At 40.1% G+C, this 17,442-nt stretch overlaps 1 non-coding gene across 1 annotated transcript; it reads right to left on the bottom strand.

Moving 5' to 3' along the window:
- Positions 1 to 518: 518 nt before the first annotated feature.
- On the bottom strand, positions 519 to 590 carry TRNAH-GUG (transfer RNA histidin (anticodon GUG)). Its single transcript has one exon. It is a non-coding gene; the product is annotated as a tRNA-His (tRNA).
- Positions 591 to 17,442: the final 16,852 nt, after the last annotated feature.

The following is a 17,442-nucleotide window of genomic DNA, read 5'->3' as shown; positions in this document are numbered from 1 at the left end:
ACAAGAGGACCCATCCTATGAATTTGCTAAGGATGCAATTGATTCATTACTAAACAAAGAAAATGACACTTTGGAGATGGAAGTAAACAGAGACCGTGAATAAAGAAGAGTAATTTGAGTGAGACTAAGAGAAGAATAAAGAAAAATATTTTGAAAGATTCAGAAAAGATAATAAAGAAAATAGATTGAAAGAGACAAAGAAACAGAGAAGGTAAAAGAACAGAGGAATTATCCTAAAGAGTTAGAGAGATTATAAGAAACTAAAACAACAATTATTCTAGAGTTTAGTGGGAAAAGGACAGAAGTTTAACAATAAACAAAGAAATTACAAGTAACAAAACCAAAAGGACGACAGATGTCAAACTAATTTCTTAAACATGCAAAAAAACAGGTGTTAAGCAATCTAAAGAGAACTTATCTAGCCTGAAGATCCTGGAAAGGTGAACAAATTCGAACAAAAAGTAGATTAAAACTTGATTTTTAGCTGTGTAGGAAGGACAAAAAAGGAATAAAAGAGGTGTGGCTGCTGGGATTCGAGCCCAGGTCTCCACGGCCACAACGTGGAATTCTAACCACTAAACTACAGCCACTTTGTTGTACATATTACGGAATACAAATAAAAAGTTACGTAAAATTGCAGTACCCATGAGTTCTGTGTAAGCTAAACATCAATAGAAATTTCACGACAAATGTATAAACTTATTTATTATTTTATTTTTATTTATGGAACTAATCCTAAAAGTTCTTCCCCTTTTTTGTTTTGCCACATTTGTTAACCCATTTTTTCTATTAGCTAGTTAGTTATATTTGTGTTGTTATATTTGTGTTTAAGGGACTAGATTGATTAAAATGCTTCTTTGGGCTTTTCATATTGGATATGTTGTCATTATATTCTCTATTCTATAAGTGTGTAGGGTATTTTAGTAATTTAAGGGGATATCAAAAGTGGATTTACTAAAATAATCTCATCACTTCACTTATATAATAGAGATCATTATTCATTAGTATCTCTAATACATGTTACTAGATTTTAGCCCGTGCGATGCACGGTTTGTATTAAAAACAGTTAAAAAAATTTCATATATATACCAACTGATATATTGTGTATTAGATTATGATTTTGGATTGAATTTAGAAGTATATTACTCCTTCCGTTCTTAAATATTAGTCTCCTTTTGACTTTTTTACCCGTTTCAACTTAATATTTAAACGTAAATATCTCAAAATACGTACATTTAAGACATATATTGATATTGTTAAACTATACAATGAGATGAACAAAACAAGATCCCACATGAATATATTTTGAAGTATGTATTGGAAAAAATTATAAGAATCTCTTCAAATGTGAATAGTGTCAAGATTCTAAAAGAGACTAATATTCGAGAACGGAGGGAGTAGATTAGATTAGTTTTTGATTTTGGATTGAATTTAGAAGTATATTAGATTAGTTTAGTTTAATTTCATTTTAGATTTATTTTTCAATTATTAGAGTGTTTGATTTTGGATGAAATTGCATATTAATAATTAATTAATAAAAATATGTATGTGACACCTAATTGTTTATTTACACGGCACTCGACTTTTTTAATTCAAAAATAATTTCGAAATCTTATTTTTCATTGGCCGAAACCATTAGATTTCCTACATGGCGCTCTAATATTGCTTAAATATTTGATTTTGGATTGAATTTCATATTAGATCTGTGTTTGATTTTGGATGAATTTAATTTTAGATTTTTTTAATTATTAGAGTGTTCTATTTGGGATGGGGTTGTACATATTAGTAATTAATTAATTAAAATATCTATGTGGCACCTAATTAATTATCTACGTATCACTTGATTTTTAAAATTCAAAAATAAATTAGAAAAAATTTTCATTGGCCGAAAGCATTTGATTTCCTACGTGGCGCTCAAATATTTCAGCAAATATGCCTCCTATATATATTAGATTAAATGTGTAAAATTTTGATAGTTAATTACTCATCGGGATAATCAAACAAGACCTCACGTGACTATGTTATTCATATATTTTGGAAAGATTTAGAATATATATTTAATTGTAATGAAAGAAAAAGAAAATCAGACAGAGTAATTAAATTAAATTATATGAGTATTTTGTTTTTTTTAAATGAAAAGATATAACAAAAGTTAGGTTATATTGTATTCAACTTATTTTGTATATACTTAACATATCTGAAATTATTTATTACCTGAAAAAAAAAAATTGTCTGTAAAAATGTACTACGTTTGAAAAAACTTATTTTTAAGTTTTTATGTATGAAATAAGTCAAAATAAGTTGAACAAAGAGAACCCTTGGATACCGATAAGCGCTTATACTATACAGAGAAGTACATGTAAGTAAGAGAAAACACCATTTTGTTGGAAATTCCCCGTCCCATTTCAACTCCTAATCCAACTCAATATTTGGTCATTTAATTTCGTATGAAATTCATGTCAGATTTGCCATGCCTACTTGATTTTGATCTCTTATCCTATACGCGATGACTTGTTTTTCATTGATTGTCCAATAATGTAATACCACATATTACGTATGTGATAATTGTTTGTATTCCTAGACAAATACACGTTATAACTTATACTTCCTCCATCTTTTAATACTCGTAACGTTTGGACTTTTGCCACTATTCATATAATCTACTTTGACTATTCGTAGTATTTTTTGTATAAGATAACACATAGTCATGTGGGATCTTGTTAGATTCGTCTCGATGTGTATTTTCAAAATATCAACTTTTTATAATTTTTGCATAAAGAGAATTTAAGATATAAATGATCAAAGTTATGCATTGACATGCGTGAAATTAACAAACGTTGCAAGTATTAAAAGACGGAGGAAGTATATACATGTGGAAAGACTTATACAAAAATGATGTTGGAACACAAGGAAAGGAGTACATTGTAAGAGGCTTGATATCAACTCCAATATCTTGTTTGTCGTTTGAGTATGGACTACACTTACACTATTATCATACATAACGTACGTAATAATGTTGTCATGTTGAAGCTAAGGATATAAATGATGATTTCATGAACCTGAAGCTACCTAAATCGCAAATCCAAGGGTCTTACTACATGTACATTAGGTGTATAAGGCATCTTGTACACCATGCTTTTCTATTGGTTGAAATGACATATTTATTGTCTTTCATTCTCATTTTTTAGTGGGTTTGATTATGTGTCAACAAATTAATGGTGGTGTATAAGAGAATCTTGTACAATAGGTGTACATGTAGCATTTTTCCAAATCCAACGCTTAGTGGGTGCAAAATATTTTTTGGTAATTTAAATAGGTGTAAATGGTCAAACTTTTATAAAATAACTATATAAAATGTTCATATTTTATAACAGAAAAACACACAAATCAATTTTTAAGTGGGGTCAAATTCAACCTCACAACCAACGTGCGGATGGTGCAGGGCGTGCACATAGACCACTGTGTACCTGCACCAAAATGCAAAAATATTAAAACAAAACGCAAAAAATAAAAAATAACGCAAAAACTCGAAATAGAACGTAATAAACTAAACAAAAAGAACATAATAGACTAAACGAAAAGAACATTAACCAAAACTCAAAAAGAACACCAATATTAAAAAAAAAACCCAAAGAAAATGTACAAAAATGAATGGAACATATTCTCTTTTCTGATAAACTATAAAAAGAACAACTATTTTCCAAAAAGAACATCATGTGAAAATTAATGCAACAAAAAAAAATCAAGTATCGATAATATTATAAAAGAACGATAAAAAAGTTAAAAAGAACACAAAATAATTAAGAAAAGAACAACAACAACAACAATTTTTTTATAAAACACAAAGACCAAAAGAAAATGAAAACTCAAAATTAAAAAATAAAACGACAACAAATAAAGGAAAAAAGAACAAAACACATGAAAAAGATTAACATTTTATTTTGCCTTATCAAACATAACAACAGAATGAAATCGATGAAAAGAACAACAGATCTATGTTCTTTTATTAGTTGTATTTGTTCTTTTCAATCCATTTAGTGTTCTAATTATAAAAAAGTTGACAATTTAAAAAGAACAAAAAAAACTAATTTAAAAAAGAACATAAGCAACGTAAATATTAGAAAAAGAACAAAACACGATTTTGATGGACTTAAAAGTAGATTTATGTTCTTTTATAAATATTATTTGTTCTTTTCCCATGCATCATGTGTTCTATTAAGAAAAGAAGATGAAACGACGTTGATTTAATTGTTGGACTTAAAACCAAATCTATGTACGTTGTTTCTAAAACTGTATTCTAAGTTAAAGAAAGAAGATTTAAATGTGTTAATGATGTTAGACTTAAAACCAGATCTATATTGTTTTAGAAAGTGCAATTTGTTCTTTTAATTAAAAAGAACATTGCAATTTGAAAAGAACACACTACAAGAAAGCGCTTGATTACCAACTGCATTTACCGACCGCCATAAAATTAGTCAGTAAAAAAAAAATTATCGACCGGAAATAAACCAGTGGGTAATTTACCGAAAATAGAACGGTCGCAAAATTTTAAGTTTACCCACCACTTTTAAAGTAGTCGGTAATTTATCGACTGCTTTTTCTTGTATTCCGACTAAAGAGCGGTTGGTAAAAATCCGACTATTTCCAAAACTCATTCAAAATTTTAATTACCGCCTATTTAATATCTCCAACCATATAAGCGGTCGTTAATTCTTTAAAGAAAAAAAAAGCTTGAGTACAATTTGCGACCAACTTCATTCAATTCTACATTTCAAAGAAAACCAAAAAACCGACACACCCAGCCTGCGATTTGGGCTGGGCGACGACATCGTATCTCTCCTGCCGGCGACGACGCACCTCCCACCTGCCGGCAACTACGCACCTCCCACCCCAACAACCCGCCGACGCCGTCTCCCTCCCAGCCGCGCAAAGTCCTTCCCAGCCCAGCTGCGCGCGTTGGAGCAAGCCTCCACCCAGCCGGACCACCTAGCAGGACCGGACTACCTAGTCAGCCGCACACCCGTCGACGAATTCCCAACCCAGGTAACCTTTGTTCTTAATTTTCATGATATAATGCTTCAATTTTTCAAACCCTAACTTTGTTGTTTATATCAAATGTAGTTTTTCTCTGTGAAATCTGTGAATAACCTTTTTTTCTCTTCTAATTTTGTTGAATTAATGACTTATTATGTTGGAAAATAAGTTTGTAAAAATGGGTCAATTGCTTAAAAATGGGTAAAATATCTTTCTGTGTGAACTCTTAGATATGTTGAATTAATGACTTATTATGGGCTTAAAAATGGGTAAAATAATGTAAAAATGTGAATGAAATGCTTACTGTTTCAAAATTTGTTCTATATCATTATTATGTTAGTGATATTTAAAATTAGATTCCTAACCACAATGATAATTACTCTTGTTTTATTATTTATATTTGATTTTTATTCTTATTGGCTTGTGTTTAAGTAATTATTGATCTTTATATAATTATAAGTAAATTATTGATCTTTATATAATTTATAAGTGTGTTTAAATAAATTATTGATCCTTATATCATTAATAAATTATTTAACTTTATATCATTAATAATTATTGATTTTTATATAATTAATAATAACAATTATTCGAGTGTTTATTTAGAAAACTTCGAGCGTTAGTAACATGATTAGTGTGAGATGTGTAGAGATTGGTTAGTAACATGTTTTTTGTGAGATGTGTAGAACTTGGTATCATGAAAAGAAGAGAGCGCAGTTGGATGTATGATAGACTCGACGGGCGCAATCTTAAGCCCGACTTTCTCAAGGGGGTTGGTGAGTTCATTGAGTTTTGCAAAGAGCATCCAACATGCAATGATGGTGACAAAATAAGATGCCCATGCCCCTTGTGTGATAACAGACATTTCCATGATACTGAAACAGTTAGAGTACATTTGTACAAGGAGGGGTTTGTTCGTAATTACTATCAAAGGATATGTCAAGGGGAAAAGCTTAGTAGAGTCCTCGCGCGTTCAGCCAAATCAATATTGGGATATGGTTATTGATGCTCTTGGAAATAATCAAGAGCATTTGTTGAATGAAGAGGGTAATTCAGTTGAAGAAGAACCAAATGATGAAGCTAAGAAGTTTATAGACCTTCTAAAGGCAGCTGGAGATCCATTATATGAAGGGAGAAAACTCTCTGTGTTGGAGATGGCATCAAGAATTGCAAGTTTGAAATGTGAATTCAACTTAAAACACAGGTGTGTGGATGGGTTTGCATCTTTGTTGAATGATGCGATTCCAAATAACAACCAAATGGGTAGAACTTTCAATAGCACAAAGAAGGTTCTTGAGGGCTTGGAACGATCATGAGAGGATCCACACATGCCCTAAAGGTTGTTTGCTCTTCTAGAAAGGCGATGCACAGTTAGATAAATGTAGAGTATGCGGAAGTGATCGGTATAAGAAGAATGCAAAGGGCAAGCTTATTCCAGCAAAAGTTCTAATTTATTTTCCAATCACACCGAGGTTGCAAAGGTTGTATGCTACCAAGAACATTTTGGAGGATATGACTTGGCATGCCAAGAATCCCCGAGTTCAAAACACCTTCGCACATCCTAGTGATAGTGAAGCGTGGAAGCACTTGGATACAACCTTTCCTAATTTCGCATCAGAGCCACGAAATGTCAGGCTTGGTTTGTGCACGGATGGATTTTCCCCCCATGGTAAATTTGGATCCCAATATTCATGTTGGCCAGTTATTCTTACACCATACAACTTGCCTCCATCGATGTGTATGAAGAGACCATTCATGTTCCTTTCTTTGCTCGTTCCCGGTCCTAAAAATCCTAAAGGAAACTTGGATGTGTACATGCAACCACTCATTGAAGAGTTGAAATAGTTATGGGAGGTTGGGGCTATGACTTATGACATCTCAAGCAAGCAGAATTTCAACCTCCGCGCATCCCTTTTGTGGACTATTAGTAATTTCCCTGCATATGGCATGCTATCTGGATGGTCCACTGCTAGAAAGAAGGCTTGCCCTTATTGTATGGATAAAAGCAAGGAATTTTGGCTTGAACATGAATTCCTTCCACATGACCACCCTTTTCGAAAGAATAAAACAACTTTGTGCAAAAACAAAGTTGAAAATGGCATGGGTCCGCATATAATGTGTGGAGAAGAATTGTGGCAATGTGTGAAGGACTTGCCTAAAGCAACTGATGGTCCTGAAGCTCTTAAGAAGTTGAAGAGTTCCAAAAAGGGTTGGTTCAAATAAAGTATTCTATGGGAACTCCCATATTGGAAGGATTTGCTTCTTCGTCACAACTTGGATGTCATGCACATTGAAAAGAACTTTTTTGACCAACTCATAAACACTGTGATGGATGTGAAAGGCAGCACCTCGGACACCACTAGTGCAAGGAAAGATATGGCTAAGTATTGTTAACTTCGGCAGTTAGAGCTTGAAAATGGAAATCAAACCATGCCCAAAGCACCTTTTGCACTTGACAAGGCTCAAAAGAAGGTGTTATGTGAATGGGTCCGAGACTTGAAATTCCCGGATGCTTATGCTTCAAACTTGAGCAGGTGTGTTAATCTTCAATCATGCAAGCTGTATGGAATGAAGAGCCACGATTGTCATGTCTTCATGGAGAGGTTACTTCCAGTTGCTTTGAAGGAGTTGCTTCCCTTGCATGTTTGGAAGGAAATTACAGAGATTAGTCAATTCTTCCGAGACTTATGCGCCCCCACTATCAAAGTGAGTGACATAGATCGCTTGGATAAGAATATAGCTGAGATCTTGTGCAAGATAGAGAAGATTTTTCCATCTGCATTTTTCATCTCAATGGAACACTTGCCAGTTCATCTTCCACATGAGGCAAAGGTTGGTGGTCCCGTCCAGTACAGGTGGATGTACCCATTTGAAAGGTAATCAAAGTAATACAAATAAGCGTAAATAAATTATTACTTTAAATATCTTATATGTTTACTAGTAACTATTAATCACACTTACATAATTTATAGGTTTCTTAACCATTTGAAGCGTAAGGTTGGAAATAAGGCACGTGTAGAAGGCCTATATGCAATGCTTACCTAATGGAAGAGATTTCGAACTTTTGTTCCCACTATTTTCAACCTGAGGTTGACACCAAAGCAAGGGATCTAGGAAGAAACGTCCATTCGGTTGTTGAGAACCAACATGACGTTAATATCCCCGAGATGTTCAGGGTTGATTGTGGTCGTGCACCTACTAATGGCCGTTTGCGCTTCTTGCAAGACATGGAGTATGATCGAGCACATCTTTATGTGCTTGCAAACAGTGGTATCTTAAGGTGAATATGAAAGGTAATAAACTATAATTTAATTATTGTAAACTCTTCTAACGACGTATTTAACCTTTATTTCCTTAATTACCATAGGAAATTTGAGGAGCACATTCTCCAAACTCATTCTCACATAGTAATGGAGGATATTTGGAGTAAATGCGAAGCCCAGTTCCCTGGATGGTTTAAGTGACATGTGAGATTAATTGTATTTTGCTTTTATTCATATACAATATTACTTACACTAGTCATTGAAAGAAAAAAAAATTATTGACTAATTCTACGAATTAGGTTCTCCGGTCGTTGAGTCCTAATGATGTGACACGGGCGTTTGCGATGGGCCCCTCTAGACAAGTTAGGACATGGAGTCGGTTCTATGTGAATTGATATAATTTTCAAACTCATGACTACGGCAAACACAAGTCAACTATGAATTCTGGAGTGTGTGTACAAAGTCCTGATGAAGTTGACTACTTTGGAATTTTGGAGGAGGTGGTTGAAGTTTCTTATTGTGGTAAGCTTCAAGAGTACAAGACAATCTTGTTTAAGTGCAGCTGGATGGATTCCGTGAAGGGTATGAACATTCATGAACAATACAAACTTGTTGAGGCTAATCATTCTAAGAGATACCCGAAGTATGACCCGTTTGTATTGTCTTACCAAGTTAGTCAAGTATACTTTGCACATTACCCCAGTTTGAAGAGGGATAAAGCCCAATGGTGGGCTGTGTTTAAAACTAAGGCAAGGTCTGTGATTGATGCTCCGGTTGACTTAGACTTTCTGCAAGAAGATGCAAATGAGGTTTCTTCAGCTCTTTGTGCTCCAGATGAGATCCCAGATTATGAAGATTAAGAAAATGATGATGATGACGATATTTGTTGTGGGATCTTTTACGGTGATGACGTGTCACGCGTTCCTCGTATCAAGTATGACCTGGCACGAACTTCTGGCAACCTGCAAGACAAGAATATTCCCGTAGGAATATTCCCTCCGATGCTTAAGTAAGTATAAGCTAGAGAGAGAAATAATTTGTAGAGAGAGGGCAGAGCGAAGTTACTGCTAAGTTGGTGGGAATGAATTGATTGATTTTACCTTGGGATCTGAGCCCTATTTATAGAGTTAGGGTTTTTGGGGAAATGATCCCTCATCCCTATCTGTGAGTTGCGTGCTCCGTTGGATAGGGGACACGTGTCCTCTTGCTAAAAGGCCTTTTAGCAAGTTGGGCCAGAAATTGTGGGCTTTCTTAACTAAGGTTGTTCCCTTGGTTTCCCTGAATACCCAGGTCCAGGCCTGCTTCTTGGGCTCGAGCCATGGATTCGTTTTCCTAGTCATTATGACCTCCTTGGGCCTTAAGGTGGCAACTATTAAGCCCACATAATTTGCCCCTCATGAGGGGTGAAAATGGACGTTAGTTTTCACTGCTCTTGGAGTGTTCAATGAGGTGACGACGCGTGGCAGGGGTAATCATTTCTTACCCCTCTATAAATAAGTGACCATTTCGAGTGATTTTTCCCCTCATTTCTAGTGATCATTTGAGAGCCATAGGAGAAGGCGATTTCCGGCGTCTAACATCCACCAGGAGCCACTATAGCGCCGCCACAATCTTCAAAGTCCTGTTCTTGCAGTTCTTCATCAAGTTTCTTCAAAAACTCTCTTCGATCTATCAGGTAATGCTTGCTTTGGAAAAATTTGTTTGTTGATTTTGGTCCTTCTCAATTCTCTTTTCTTATCGATGTGAGGGCTACGTCAAAACTGAGGGCGGCAACCTGCCCTTTTGACGTCTTCCCTTTTCAAGTAATGCCCCTCTTCTTGAGCCAAGTCTTCAGCCTGTGCAGGGTATCATGGTGCGAATAGAAGATGATCCAGAATTCGAAGGAGAATCTTCTTCTCCCATGGAGGAGGACGTCCCCTCAAAGCGTCGATGTCGCGCCGGCGGGCACGTCAGGTGGAGAGGAGGGTCACCTCCACCCCAGCGAGATTTTCCCACTTTAGCCATGGCTGACTTTCCTCACCGTCAAGGGTAGGGATTATGGGAGGTCTCTAAATCTGGGTTCAGAGTATAAGTTCTGCATGCCGGCTAGCATGGACTGCACCAGCTTTGGACTAGTGGAAGGGGAGTTTGCCGTGTACAGCTCCTTTCTGAAGCTCGGCATGAGATTCCCTCCTCACCCTTTTGTGGTGGAGTTGTTGGACGGCTTCAACATTGGTCTGAACCAAATGTCTCCCAACTCTTGGGCTGGCGTGTTTGGTTATATTCCCCGTTGTGATCTTGAGGGTATTACTCCCTCCTTCCCAGCATTCCTGAGGATCGCCTCCATGTCTCAAGTTTCCAAAGCTGCCGCGGGTTGGCTGATTCTTACTTACAAGGGCGCTTATCGGATGGTGATGGGCAAGGCGTCCAAGTGGCATCACTGGAGAAAGAAGTGGGTGGTTATCAAAACCACCAACTTGGAGATGTGCGAGCGGATGAGACGTTGGACTCTTAAGCCCAATTTTGTTGAAAAGAGCGGCTCTTTTCCTCCGGTCTCCGCCGCTCTCTGGAATCGGGTCTCGTCTTTGTTCAAGGCCAAGCCGCTCATAGTTAAGGACAAGACGGCTTACATACCCGAGGGGTGGTTGCCTCATTTGGATCAACTGGCCGATCCCGTTTTCCTCTCGGTTGTGGGCTTGTATCCGTATATCGGTATATGCCGAGAGGTAATGTATCTATACTTCAGATCTCTCACTGTTTTATCAAAGCTTTACTCTACTAATGTCTTTATTTGATTTTCAGACGAGGCCATGGAGAAGCTGGATGATGCATCCAAAGGCCGGGTGGATATGCCGTCCTGGCTGGCAAAGGTACTTGACGCCAACACCTTTGAGGTTTGGCAGCGTCAGAAGGCGGCTGAGCAAGCCGTCCCAGAGCAGATGGTTCATCCTCCTGCTGAGGAGAAGGTATTGTTCAAGCCTTCCTAAGTATGTGATTTCCATTGATGTTTGCAACTTATGTGTTTTTGTTTCTTTAGAGTTCGAGGAAGGCGGTCATGGACGCGACACCTTCTTCCAAGCGCAGGGCTGGCGACACAGGGAAACCCGTCTTCAAGTCAACGGCTTCGAAGGCATCCAAGGTGTTTGCTGTCCCTAAGGCTGCATCTGCTTCTCCTAGCTCTCGGAAAGCTGGAGCGGCGGCTGATCCTCTTGAAGGAATTGCTGAAGCCGTCCGCCAGAATATTCCTCTGAAGGCGGCGGAAAGGGCTAGGAATTCTGGGGGTAAGTTTTACTCCAACATCGTAACCACCTGCCGTTCCTCGTCTAGCAGTTCTATAGTCTCTCCCAGAGATTCTAAGGCCGTTGTTTTTCCCATAGAAATGCCCGACCCTCAGAAAGACATTGATGTTGAATTGGATCAGATCCCTTCTTCAGGCGGGTTCAACTCTCATGACCGGAGGAGGATAATGACTTTGATGCGCAATGCCATTCCTCCCAAGTATGCTGAGACCCTTCCTGAGGCGGCCGAGAATCAGCTTGCCGCCATGTATTCCTCGGCATTGGATGTGAGTTTCATTATGCCTTCATTATTTATATATTCTCGTTTTTCTTTTATTTTTTACTCTTGCTGTTTTGTGCAGATGTTTATCCTGCTGGACTCGCTAAAGAAGTAGCGCACTGCTTTGGTGCATGAGGAGGCTCGACACCGTCTTCTGGCCAGTCAATGCGGCGATCAGCATTTTGCTGAGCTGGAGAAACTTCGTTTTGACAGGCAGGAGGAGATTGACGCTGTGACCAAGTCCCTGACCTCCCAACGTGCTGAGAACGCGGGCCGCCTTTTACAAATCGATCAGAACTTCTCTGAAATGGAGAACCTTTCTGAGAAGATTAAGGAGAAGGAAGCTGAGTTTTCTCGTCTTGAGACTCAGTTTAAGGAGTTGGAGGCCCAGTTGGAGGCGGCTCGCAAGGAGGTTGCCTCGTCAAAGAGTGTTCTCGACCAGTCGGTCATGCTATGTGAGAAATCAACTCGAAGGGGCATGGAGCTTGCATGGAATGCCGAATTTGCCAGTGAACGCCCCTTCAGCTGGTTTGAGAAGTTCCTCACCTATCAAATTGAGGTGGAGAAGGCTCAGAAGGAAGGACACACCCCTGAGTTTGTTCCCAGCGATGACGATGAATGAGGGCTTCTAGGCGCCGTGCATTTATTTTGCCTTGTATTTATTTTGGGCTTGTTTTTGTGACGCCTTGCTTAGTGGCACCATGTGCATAATTTTGTAATTATGACTAATTTTTTGGAATGACTAGGCGTCTTTTGAACGTTTTTTGCTCTTTAGCTTTTGTCATCTTTGTTTACTTGTGATTGATTCTATGTTTATAGCTGACACCCCTAAATTGAGACGTCAAATGCTTGCCTCGGTCTTTTTGCCGAGGTCTTTAGCTACTTTATATAGCTATTTGAGAAATGTGTGACCCCTGTGTTCTAGGTGATCAGCCTAGTGAGGGTGCTAATCTGGGCCACTTCTTAGGCCTTTAGACGACTAGTCTTTAATTCTTGAGAGAATGTTAGTTTGCACTTCTCCAAGAGATTTGGTAACATATTTGTCATAAAGGTTTCCCAGCAAGGCCGGCTTGCAGGGAATTTTTCATTTAATGTTAAAGCATGCTACATGGTGCGTCTATGTTTTGGATGTCTTTACAAAACATTTAATCAAGATAACATAAATGTTAATCTAGAAAAAGTACTTCTTGAGGTTATCCGCATTCCATGTACGCAAAATCGGACGCCCCTGCATGTCTTGGATCCGGTATGTTCCGTCTCGAACCTCCTCGTAAATCTCATATGGACCTTCCCAAGTAGGAGTGAGTTTCCCTTGTTCATTGGCGCGTCCTACGGCTTCCATCTTTCTAAGCACAAAATCTCCGAATTTTAATATTCTTCTAGAAACCCTTTTGTTGTACTCCCTCGTCATTCGGAGTTTGTATAGCTGTTGCCGCAGAGCCGCGTTTCCTCTTGTTTCTGGCAAGAAATCCAGGGCCGCCTTCATCATTTCCCAATTGGCGTCTTCATTAAATAACATGACGCGCAGAGTTGGTTCACACATTTCAATGGGTAGGACGGCTTCAGCTCCATAAGCTAGCAAGAATGGTGTTTCTCCTGTGGAGTTTTTTTCCGTGGTCCGTATAGACCATAGAACATTGGGTAACTCGTCGGCCCATAACCCTTTCGCCTCATCAAGCTTCTTTTTCATCCCTTCAGAGATGATTTTGTTGAATGCTTCTACTTGTCCGTTAGCTTGGGGGCGTCCCACTGATGCAAAACATGTTGTGATACCATGGTCAGCCAACCAATCTTCCAATTTGGGCGTCTTGAATTGCGGCCCGTTGTCAAAGACTATAGACTGAGGCACGCCAAATCTTGTGATGATGTTTTTCCAGATGAATGCACTCACATCTTGAGCCTTAGTGTTTTTCAAAGCTTCAGCTTCTACCCATTTGGTGAAATAGTCGACGGCAACTATCACATAACGCAATCCACCTGGTGCCGTCGTATAGGGACCTAATAAGTCCATCCCCCATTTGGCAAATGGTATAGGGCTGGTGATTGGTGTCAGTCTCTGTGCTGGCCGTCGAATTAGATGAGCAAATCGTTGACATTTATCACACCGCTTAACCAAGTCAAGAGCGTCTTCTTTGAGAGTGGGCCAATAGTATCCAGTTCTTAGGGCTTTTTCTGCAAGGGCCCTCCCTCCTATGTGAGAGCTGCATAATCCCTGATGAAGATCTTCCAGTACTTCATGCCCCTTCTCGGGGGTTACGCAGCGAAGAAGAGGCCGCGAGAAAGCTTTTTTGTATAGAGCCCCATTCCACACCTGGAACTAGGTACTTTTCCTTTGTAATCTTTCTGCCTGCTTGGGATCATCAGGGAGTACTCCATTCATTTTGAAATTAACAATATCATCCATCCAGGTGGCTGTTCGGTCTAGGATGTCTGTCCTCGAGGCGTCAATGCTTTTGAGCTGTTTTACTTCCCAAAACACATGACGTGGCGTATCGCAAGACGTTGAGCTTGCTAGTTTGGATAGAGTGTCTGCTTTGTTGTTTTCAGATCGGGGTATGTGTTGTATCTCAAAGTTAGACAACGGCTGAACTTCCTGGCGGACCTTTTCCAGATATTTTATCATGGAGTCATCCTTGGCCTCATATTCTCCTTTTACTTGACTGACGATTAACTGTGAGTCAGATAAAACCAGGACGTCTGCCGCCCCTGCTGCTTTGCTCATCTGAATTCCGCATATCAAGGCTTCGTACTCAGCTTCGTTATTTGACGCCTGAAAGTTAAAACGCATTGCATATTCATAGACATCCCCTTCTGGTGATTCGCAGATAATGCCGGCTCCCGAACCATTTTGGGTGGCAGAGCCGTCCAAGTGAACTATCCACTGGGTTTTTTCATTCTTCAAATAGGGTGGCTTGGTCAGCTCCGCAATGAAGTCAGCAAATGCCTGTCCCTTTATTGCCTTCCGCGGCTCATACGAAATATCAAATGCATTAAGATCAATTGCCCAGTTGAGCATTCTTCCAGACGCTTCCAGATTGGTAAATGGCCGCTTTAGAGGTTGATCTGTGTAGACTATCAGCCGATGAGCCAGGAAGTATGGACGAAGCTTCTTACTAGCCAAGAACAGAGCGAAGCCGAATTTTTCAACAGTTAGATATTTGAGTTCGGCATTCTGCAACATGTGGCTGACAAAGTAGACAGGTAGTTGTGTCCCATCCCTTTCTGTAAGCAAGACGGCACTTAGTGCGTACTCTGAGATGGCAAGGTACAGATATAGAACTTTTCCTGAGAGGGGGCTGACCAGCCGCGGCAGAGTGTGCAGGTGTTCTTTTAAACGGAGGAAGGCGATCTCTGCTTGTGGCGTCCATTCAAACTGGGTCCCCTTTCTGATGGTACTGAAAAAGTAATGACACTTGTCTCCGGCTCTAGATAGAAATCGTCCCAAGGCGGCAAGACATCCAGTTAGGCGTTGCACATCTTTGACCGTCCTTGGCGACGTCATATTAATGACGGCCTGTACCATGTCCGGATTTGCCTCAATGCCCCTTTCATCAATCAAGAAGCCAAGGAACTTGCCAGAGGATACCCCGAGTATGCACTTCTTTGGATTGAGTCTCATTTGGTATATCCTGAGGGTCTCAAAGGTTTCCCGCAAATCGTCGAGGTGATCCATCTTTTGCTTTCTTTTTACAATCATATCATCGATATAGGCTTCTATATTCCTCCCCAATTGCTTTGCAAAAACCGTGTTCACCAGCCGTTGGAAGGTGGCTGGGGCATTTTTTAAACCGAACGGCATTACTTTGTAGCAGTACAGTCCTTGTTCCATGACAAATGACGTCTTCTCTTGATCTTCGGGCCACAAAGGGATCTGGTGAAATCCGGAGTAGGCATCCATGAAGCTCATCATGGCATGCCCCGCTGTTGAGTCGACGAGTCGATCTATCTTCGGCAGTGGGAAACTGTCCTTGGGGCAGGCTCTGTTGAGATCGGTGTAATCGACACACATCCTCCATGTCCCATTGGGATTGGGTACCAGTACTACATTAGCTACCCAGTCTGGGTATTGACATGGACGTATGAAGCCTGCGTCCATTAGCTTTTTAACCTCAGCAGCAGCGGCCAAATTTCTTGCTTCTCCATGATTCCTTTTCTTCTGGCGTACTGGCTTTATAGCGCTATCCACATTTAGCTTGTGCACGGCTACTGCCGGATCAATGTCTGGCATCTCCTCTACCGTGAAGGCAAATATTTCTTTGTATTCTCGGAGCAGTTGCACTAATGCTGTCGGCATGGGGTCGTCAGGGGGAATTCCAATGGGAACCGTTCGAGACGGATCCGCTAAGTCCAGAATTATAGCATAGTGTGCTCCCACTGGCTCAGGTCGTCTTTCTACATTGTGCTCTGTTGGTGTCTCTCGTGTTTTACGACGGTTTGTCTGAGGTTTAGCTTGCTCGTTTCCCTTCGGAGAGGCTCCCCAGGCCGGTGGCTCTAATGTCGAAAAGTAACAATCCCTGGCCAGCTGTTGGTTTCCATAGAGGGACCCAACGCGTCCGTTACTTCCTACGAACTTGACCAGTAGTAAATGAGGTACAATCACAGCTTTTAGGTCGTTGAGTGTTGGACGGCCAAGTATGATATTGAATGCAGTGAGGTTTGCAACAATTATATACAGAATGACGCCTTCTTTGGTCACCGGGGGAACTCCAATGGAGGCCGGGAGTAAGATGGAGCCAATTGGACGAACGATGATTCCCCCGAATCCTACCAAGGGCCCATATACTTTTTCTATGGCTTCGGGATCGTGCTTCAATTTCTGCAGGCAGTGTAGACTGATTATGTCGAACGAGCTCCCCGTGTCCACCAGTACTCTCTTCACTCTGAGATTAGCCACCTTAATCTCTAGAACCAGAGGGTCATCGTCATATGGTGCCGCCGCCCTTCTGTAATCGTCTTTGGAAATTTCTACAGAGGGTAGATTCATCTGTGCGGGGCGAAGATAAGATGGACCTGCTTGCCGTCCTTCCTTACATGGTTCTCCTGCAGCTATTCCCCCTGATATTACCATAACTCCTTTGTCTTCATCTTTTAAATGAATGTACTGGAGGAGGCGTCCTTCAGCCGCATGATCACTTAATATCTTCCTCAACATCCGACAATTTTGGGTGTCGTGTCCTTCATCTTTGTGAAAAGCACAGAACGGGGCCTGTTGGCTGGAGGTGGCCAGTCGTCGGGTGGACGGTTCTATTCCCAGACTCGGTCCCTCAGCCAAGAGAATGTTTTCAAGAGCCGTGTTGAACATAAAGGAGCCTCTAGTTGACGACCTCCTTCGCCTTCTTTTCACCTCAGTACTGCGGTCATTCTTTCTCAAGGTGACGCTCTCATGTGGCCTTCTAGGAATCTTGAGAGAGTGATGACCCTGAGTTTCATCACTCTTCTGCGAAGCTTGTCTCGTCCGTCTTCCTGGACGTTCTTCTTTTACATGCCGACTCTCCTTCTCCAGGGTGCGTCTATTCATGGGTGAGTCGAGATCTTCTGATAAAGGTTCCATCATCCTGCCATTATCATGCTCGGGGTTGGCTTCGTGGAGGGACCTAGTGATTTCTTT

Source organism: Spinacia oleracea, chromosome 4, assembly GCF_020520425.1.
Source record: "Spinacia oleracea cultivar Varoflay chromosome 4, BTI_SOV_V1, whole genome shotgun sequence".
NCBI lineage: Eukaryota > Viridiplantae > Streptophyta > Magnoliopsida > Caryophyllales > Amaranthaceae > Spinacia > Spinacia oleracea.
This window is presented reverse-complemented; position numbering and strand designations above follow the sequence as displayed.